General features: G+C 35.8%; 1 pseudogene; it reads left to right on the top strand.

The window, feature by feature from the left end:
• The first annotated feature begins 7458 nt into the window (after window positions 1-7458).
• LOC107620469 (cysteine-rich receptor-like protein kinase 8) lies at window positions 7459-8857 on the top strand (annotated as a pseudogene).
• Window positions 8858-9259: the final 402 nt, after the last annotated feature.

Raw genomic sequence — 9259 nt, 5'->3', positions numbered from 1 at the left:
TCCGACATCTTCGTCTATTCTTCTTTTTCTTGGTTCCTCAGCTCGACTGGCTAAGTACCGATCTAATTTTCCCTCTCTTACTAATTTCTCTATGACATTTTTTAAGTCAAAACATTCGTTGGTGGAATGTCCGTAGATTCGATGGTATTCACAATATTCACCCCGATTTCCTCCTCCTTTTTTGCTTTTGAGTGGTCGAGCTGGGGTATCTTTTCAGTATGGCATACTTCTCGGTAGACATCTATGAGAGATACCCGAAGAGGGGTGTAATTGTGGTATTTCTTGATCTTTTCTCCATGCTGATCTTCTTTTTTCTTGGACTCTTTATCCTTATCTCGGGAGGAGTAGGAGAATCCGAATTTCGAGGTCTCTCCTAGTCGAGAGTTTTCCTCCATGTTAATGTACTTCTCTGCTCGTTCTTGCACTTTGTTCAGAGATGTGGGATGTTTTTTCGATATAGAGTGGCTAAAAGGTCCCTCTTGCAAGCCATTGATGAGACCCATAATGGCGGCCTCTATTGGTAGACTTTGTATGTCCAGACATGCTTTGTTGAATCTTTCCATGTAGCTGCGGAGACTTTTCCGATCTCCTTGCTTGATTCCTAATAAACTTGGGTCGTGTTTAGCTTTGTCTTTTTGGATGGAGAATCTAGCCAGAAACTTCTTGGCTAAGTCGTCGAAGCTTGAGATGGACCTAGGGGGCAGATTATCGAACCATTTAATTGCTGTCTTTGTTAAAGTAGTCGGGAAGGCTTTGCAGCAAACTGCATCTGAGGCATCAGTGAGGTACATTCTGCTTCTGAAATTACTGAGATGATGGCTGGGATCTGCTGTGCCATCGTATAAAGTCATGTCGGAAAGTTTGAAGTCTTTTGGGATTTTGGTCCTCATGATTTCTTTGGTGAATGGGTCTTGGTCCTTACGGGACCCATCTTCGTGACCGGATCGAGTAGTTTTGGTCTTGAGATCTGCTTTGAGTTTTAGGAGCTTGTCCTCTAACTCGCGGCGTCGCCTAACTTCCCTTCCTAGGTCTCTCTCAGCTTCTCGTTGATGCTCCACCTCTTTCTCGAGTTGTTTTAGGCGGTCTTGAAGTGCTTCCACAGCTTCCGTATTTGGCGAATTCTTGTCTTTGTTAGGTTGAGGAGTATCTTTTGGTGTAGTATCCACATTTTTGTGCGGCGTCTTGTCTTCCAGATCAGAGTCATGGTCGTTGTCAAGGTTGTCTGCCATGGTGATGGGATGACTTCTAGGTTCCCCGGCAACGGCGCCAATGTTTCGAGGGTTACCTGAAACTGTAGGTCAATCTCGGACGAGATCTTCTGTACTGGTTGGAGCTGACGTGTCCGGCTGGTGGGTGGCGGCTGGTGCTATCGCATCCGACTTGTTGGACTGGTGGTGATGCTGATCCTTTGTCACCGGAGGGTGGTGGTACCTGCAAGGGACTCCGATGCTTAAGTTAGCAAGGGTATTAAGCAGGTATTTAGTAGAATCAGAATATGAGTTATACCTGGGTGCTCCAGTGTATTTATAATAGTGTGGAATGACCTCCTTGGAGATAAGATAGTTATCTTATCTTATCTTATCTTTGAGTGAAGTCATCTTATCCTTTAGGGAGCCGCCTTATCTTTCTGGGCTCTGACCGCCTTTAGATTTGGGCTGTGCTCCTTTATTTGGGCCTGCTTTGGGCTCCTATGGCGATTTGGCCGAGCTCTTTGAGAAGAGGTCGGATGATTCTGACCTAAAGAGGTCGGTCGACTTGTCGTTAAAACATCCCGGGTCCGACCCAGGGTATGAACACCTGTAAAGTAATAATATGCGTGTATGTATATAAATATATGTATTCTCTATAGGATTGTAATCGGTATTGTAAATATGGATGTATGATTTGAAAAACTCGGTTTAAGTTTTAAACAAGCTCATATCTTAGTATTAAATATTTTAAGAGTTGTCGTAATACACGAGCTATCAGAGTGATGCAGCCGGAAGCGTGACATTTTTATAGTTAGGGTGTTACATTATGGTATCAGAGCGGTCCTTCCTGTAGAGCCTGAAGAATGGACCGATTATGCTTCAATTGCATGCTCTAAGCGTCTGTCATGTAATAGTATTTTTTTCTTTTGAAAAAATCTGTTTAAAAAATCTGTTTCTCGCTATTTATAATACTCCGAAATTTTAAAAGTTAAATAATTATTTATTTATTAGTTATTATGTTATATTGAGATTTTATTTTTTAAAAAATTTATTTTTAACAAAAATAATTAAATAAAAATTTATAATTATCAAAATTTAATTTAATTATGACTTATTCTATTAATTTAAATTATTTATTAAAAATTATTTTAATAGACAAAAATTTAAATTTATTATTGTTGTTGTTGTTACTTAAGTTTCTATTGGGCCGAAGCCACTAATATTATTATTATTATTATTATTATTATTATTATTATTATATATATATATATATATATAATAAGTTATTGATGTGGGCATGTGTTGAGTAATTGATAATGTGGGTTGAATATATATATATATATATATATATATATATATATATATATGTTAGTATAATGATGATGGATGAAGGATTTATGATTATGGCAATGTAATGATATGGTTGAGATTGAGTGGTGTTTATGTGGATTTATTGGTATGGTTATATTGATTAATGTTGTGGTGATGGTTGAAGTATTTTATGATGACAACAATATGTGGATATGAAATAAAATGTTAGTTTGTGAGTTTATGAGTAAAATTTGTAAAGTTGGATTGAAATGAGGTATTGTTGAGTTAAGGAAATGCAAGGGTTGGAAGAATTGTTGTGTTATGGTGAAGGGTAGGTTGTATTGATGGTTATGGTATGATTGAGTTAAATGAGATTGAGTTTTGAAAAGGGAATGTGATTTTGGGTGAAAATGGGGTTTGGCATGTTTTGGAAAAAATTGATTTTTGCTGAACTTTGGTAGTCCATAAATTGCTCCTCAAATTTTGGATGAAAATGAGGTTTGTTTTGAATTAAAGAATGTTTTATAAGCTTGAGATTGATATAAGGTTTGTGAAAAACCGAATTCTGTAGAGGAAGTTATGGACGCCAAAAAATCAGTGCGAAAAACTGAAATTTTCAATGTTGCAGCAGAATCAGGTTTTCTGGTGTGTGTCCACGCACACTGTTGTGCGAACGCACCCAACAGAAGCAGAAATTTTACCTGTGCGTACGCACGCTCTTGTGCGCACGCACACACCAGGATATGCTTTCTGTTGGTGGCACTCGTAGGGAGTGAGGCACACGCACACCAAGTAATTCCTAGCTGGTGTGTGCATGCACGCATTCTTGCGTACGTACACGTTCTGCTTTCTTTCTGAGCTGTGCGCACGCACACATGTGTGCGTACGCACAGACTCTGTTTTACAGCACCTATGTTTTTATGATCTAAGCATGGTTTTGAACCCCTAAACCCCTATTTCTGCCCTGTTAACCCTAGATTTTATTCGTAAGCCTAGTAATTAGCGGAAGGTAGGAATTTGAGGTAACTTGGGGATAAAGAAAGAGGTAAAAATGATGAGTTATAAGGAAGAGATGTGAATGTTAATTGAATTTATGATGCTATGGCTTTGATGAATGATTAAATAATGATTATGAATATGAAATGGCTTATGAATGATGATATCTGAGATACGAGTTTTCTTGGGTAACAGAACCGTGGCTTGCCACCACGTGTTCCAGGTTGAAATTCGATACTCTGTTGACCCTACGTCATAAGGGTGTCCGGGCACGTATAAATTCCCGGGTATGGATATCCCCCATTGAGTGATATATAAATGAATGTTTGAATGATGAATGAATGTGAAATCTATGCATAGACTCATGGGGATGCGCAACGGAGGACAGTCTAAGGTTTTCGGACTTGTCGGGTTGGCTGGATAACCGATAGATGAGCCTTATCAGCCATAAGATAGGCATACATCATGTGTATTTGTTTGTTTTGTATGCTATGCATTATTTGGGATTGCCTAACTGAATATTTATCATGCTACTTGTTATATTTGTTACTTGCACTATTTGTTTTCTACTTGTGCGTGAAGTTGTTTGGTTGCTTGTCTCTGCTGAATTACGGATGATGGAGGAGTGGAAGAAGGGTGGATTGGTTAGGTGTTAATGTTAGGTTTTGAAGTAAGTTTTGGATTCTTAGGTCACCTACCCCTTTTATGGCTTCTGTTTAGAGTTTAAGTTTTATAACTGCATGTTGGAGTTCTAGGATTGCCTTTGGCATTCCCAGGACCTTATATATTATATGCGTGGCACCTTTACCATGCTGAGAACCTCCGGTTCTCACTCCATACTGTGTTGTTGTTTTCAGATGCAGGTCGAGAAGCACCTCGCTAGGCGTTTGGATCCCTGAAGCGGAATAGTCCCTGGGTTATTTTGGGTTTTTAGTTTGTATATATATGTACATATTAGCTTTCTCTCCAAGAAACTTGATTATTTTGTTCCTCATAGAGGTTGAAGAAGAGTTAGGGCTTTATTTCTATATTTTGAGTATTCTGGGATACTTGTATATATATGTAAATATTCTCCGGCTAGCTTTGGCTTGGCAGGCTGAGTCAGGAGCTAGTTATATTGTATTTCTTGGCTCTCTATTCACTCTTTAGCTTACTTGTATCTATGATCTTGAGGTTTCTTCACACACAAGTTATTCCGTCTCTGGAGCGTTGCGCTTTTTATTTCGCGATTTTGTTTTACCCATTTTTCAAGGCTCCTAGTTTATTATATTCTTTCTGCTATTACACGTATGCATTTTATTTTAGAGGTCGTAGCGCCTCGCCACCTCTGTTTTACATCCTAGGTGTAGAGCTCTGTGTGGTAGAGTGTTACATGATTAACCTATGAAGAGAGTCAACTGCACTATACTCATATACTCATAGCCTCTTGGTTGGATAATGGTGACAAGGTGAACCGAGCTTTGCATACTAATCCACCTAGTTATCACAACAAAAGAAAGAAGTGATCATCATCAATCAATGATGACAATGGCGGATGCAACTGCAAAAAGAGTGAATGCATGAAGCTCTATTGTGAATACTTCTGTGCTAAAAATTTATGCAACAAGGATTCTTATACTTGCCAAGATTGCCAGAATAACGTAGAGCATAAGGAGCATGTGAATGAGACAAAGAAGGAAATAGAGTTGCTTGATCCACACACCTTTAAACCCAAGATTGTTGTTGACAACGTGGCCAGATACAGAAAAGGTTGCAACTGCAGTAAGTTAAAGTGCAAGAATAACTATTATGGTTGCTTCAGTTTTGGAGTTGGTTGCTCTCCTCTATGTTATTGTCTAAGTTGCAAAAATGAGTATGGAACCAAAGACTCCTCTCTTATCCTAGAGGTACAAAAACCTTCTAATGAGAATAATGGTTGCACTCTTGTCCCAAAGGAACAAGAACCAGTTAATGAGAACAACAACAGCAAGAACGAGCCGAAAAGAATGGATAATGGATCATCTTCTCAATCTCATCATCCAGTTGTCGACTACGGGGATTTCTTTACTTAGGTTTGTACTGCTAATCAACTCGGTTGGTCATAGTCATCAGAAAAAAAAAACAAATGAAGATTAAGTTATCACTGGCTAATATTTCACCAGGATTTTTTCTGGAATAAAATAAAAAAATAATTTTCATAGAAAAATTATTCTGGAATTATATCTCGAAATCCAATTATTTTTAGTGGGGCAAGTTTGTTGTGTGACACATGCATGCAAGGAAGAATGGTGTAGTAAGTATAGTACTCTCCAACACTAAGAACAAAACAGTTGTGAAGCTGAAGTATTTGAAGTTTGCCAAGGAGATGGTGAACTTATCCCCACCCAAAAAAATTCAATTCCGGGATATAATCCAAAATAATTTTTCTGTGAAAATATTTTTTTATTTTATTCTAAAAAAACAAATTCTATTTCACCAAACTTAAATCTTAGATATTAAATTTTTAATCCTAAATGATGAGGTTTAAATCTTAAATCCTATACTAAAATAAAGTGTTATCCAAGATATTATTAATATTGATAAAAAAATATTAATTTCTGTATTTATTCAAAAAAATAAAACAAAATATATTATTATTATTAGGGTTTTAAGAATCGTATATTCATAATAGATGTATTACGAATCTAAAATTATGGTAGTTTGGTACGTAACTAGTATTTTTGCTATATTGCTATTAGGGTTTTAAGAATATTTTTTTCCTAAACTATCTAGTACCTATTTGTATATTAACCTATATACCTATCTATATTTCATTATATTAGGTAGTGGTTATACTACTAATTTTGTTGCTCTTTTATTGTCCTTGGAATAAAATGTATATAGGTGCAACTTTGTTATAATTCATCATATGTGGATATGAATATAAAGGAAGAGGAGGAGAATTATTATTCATGAATTTACAACAGTAATGTGAATAATATCAATTTGCCAATTATCCTGTCAAATCAAGTTATGCATGTCCCAACACAAGGATCTCTATTGTTTCTACTTATTCTGATAGTGTTATTGAAAATCGTATTCTGCACCTCATTATCAGCTTTAAATCCCATTGCATATTTTCAGCACCTCAAATAATACTGAACAGCAAAATACCAACGTGTTTGAGGATCTTGATTGGCAGTGACAATAATCTTTTCGGGACACTCCTAGCTTATATAATGATAATAATAATTTTGTTGAGTTACACTCACCAGTTGGTAGCTTCATGTTAATAGAGCCAATAATGCAGAATAATCAGCAATATCAACCTAATCAGAGTTATGATTTTCATAAAAAAAATGCAGAAAACATTCATCATCCTCATCTTAATGGCCATGGTTCATCTTCTACGAATGGTTTTTATGCAAACTTTCCACCATAGGATGCTTTAGTATGTTTGAAATTCATGGCTATTGCTACGGAATACAAATAAAATTTATGAACATTTTGAAGTATCCACGTCCAATATTTTTGTTTTAGTTTTTATACAAATTTAACCATTATAAAATGAATTTTGATTTTATTTTATATTATTATCTAGTTATATTTATTTCAATGTTAATAGTAGAATGATGGTTATAGTATAATAATTAATCTCATAAAATTGAGTTATTAGGTATTATAATGAGTGATGAGGAGTTAATATTCTCTTTGTAACATCTTTTTTAGAATATGAGAGAATATTTAATCATCAAACTAATTCATTAAGACTTCTCATATTCTTGAACCTGATTTTTTATATTGACCTTATAGAAATATTCCAAATCATAACAATTAACTATTTTGTTTTTAGTATTTTATGTATTTCACGTTATACTAAGTGTTGAGACATGGTCTGATGATCTAATATCAAGTGAGTTATGCCTATTCTAGATTTCTAGTGCTTCCTACTTGTATTTAATAGGTTAACTTACTTTTTGGTCCTTTAGCTGAAAAGGTGATCATGGATAAGGACAAGGACACACCTTTAGTTATGTATATGTTTGCCATTTGTATGTTATTATCATGTGTTGGAAGCAGCACAGACCCTGTTGACACATATTGTCCAACTGAATTCCCATTATATAGTAGCAACATCACATTTGACAATAACCTAAAGCTTTTTTTGGGGTTGCCGCCCTCCAACACGGCTTCCAAGAATGACTTCTACAACACATCCATGGGATATGGGCAAGACAAGGTGTACGGACAAGCACTGTGCAGAGGAGACATCACCAACTCCACAGTCTACAAAGAATTCATTCAGAAAGCAAGCCAAGATTTAACAAAGATGTGTAACAGTGAAGATGCAATCATATGGAATGAGCTTTGCCAAGTACGCTACTCTTTTCAGATGTTCTTCGCGAGTATGACTTACACCAAAAAGTATCCCAACCATAATCTTAAGGAGAAGAATATCTCTCACCCTTCCGAATTTGATCAAGTCTTGGCATATATGATGAACAACCTCTCACAAGAAGCAGCTTTTGTTCCTGCCAACAACATGTTTGTAGCAGGGGAGATTCAATATTCTGGTTCTGATGGTATCATGAACAAGAAGCTTTATGGACTAGTCTAGTGTACCAAGGATATCTCTCAAGCAGACTGCGCCACTTGCTTGAGTTCTGCCTTAACAGAACTTACTCAATGCTACTCCTTCCGAGAAGGCTGTATCATTCTTAGTCAGACTTGCAATGTGAGGTTTGAATCATACATGTTCTTCAATCATTCATCAGAAAAAATGCTCCTCTTTCACTCTTAGTATTAGCAGTTACTATTTTGCTGTGTACTGCTTGCCTGCTCTGAAAAAGGGACACAGAGAAAGGTGAAACTTATGTAACTGAAATTCATTAATCATTGCAAAACAAAGAATTGCAAGCCTAAGCTCTCTTTTCCTTATAGATGAACAAAAGATCGAAAGGACGCTACTACAATAGTTGACAAGCTCCAAGAGCGTAGCAGTTACACAGGAAGGTGACATGATTAGCTCTGATGAACTGTTGCTCATGAACTTAGCAACCATTAAGGATGCCACTCATGACTTCTCTGATACAAATAAACTAGGACAAGGAGGATTTAGTGCAGTGTACAAGGTGACTCGTTTTAGCCTCTGTAGAATGTTGTAATTTTGGTATCCATATTATACGATGTTCTACCAAATGGCAGTGAAGTTGCAGTTAAAAGGTTATCAAGAAAGTCTTAGCAAGGCATAGAAGAATTAAAAAATGAGGTCATACTCAATTGCCAAGTTTCAGCACAAGAATCTAGTGAGGCTATTGGGGTGTGGCTTAAAGGGGGATGAAAAGCTTCTCATATATGAATTCATGTCAAACAAAAGCCTTGATCAATTTATCTTTGGTTAGTTCATGTTTTTCACTTTTTTCCATTAACCTTCCAAATGTATCTTTGCTTCATTTTATTTTACATTTTTTTGAAAACTGCTTCATTTTAATTTTTTACATCAACATGGTATTTAGTTGACTTGTTCTATTTAATATAGAGATGAGAAAATCTAATTCCTTGGTTGCTTTGATAGAGAAAAATTTTGGAACCATTGGTGAAAATTTGTCTTGTTATATTGCATTGATCATGTATATATCTATAATTATTTACATTTTATCAATTTAAAACTTACTTTCCCATATCATAGAAGAAAAATATGCATTATCTAAGGCTGTTAGTGATGAAAAAATTTTAGTTCAGTTTTATGGAAATCATTCCAGGTATTGTAGCATATTTAATTAGTAAAATTAACAAGTAACTGA

Source organism: Arachis ipaensis, chromosome B10 (genome assembly GCF_059453495.1).
Source record: "Arachis ipaensis isolate K30076 ecotype BB chromosome B10, ASM5945349v1, whole genome shotgun sequence".
In the NCBI taxonomy this organism is placed as follows: domain Eukaryota; kingdom Viridiplantae; phylum Streptophyta; class Magnoliopsida; order Fabales; family Fabaceae; genus Arachis; species Arachis ipaensis.
The sequence above is the reverse complement of the archived record's forward strand: the minus strand, read 5'-3'. Positions and strand labels throughout refer to the sequence as shown.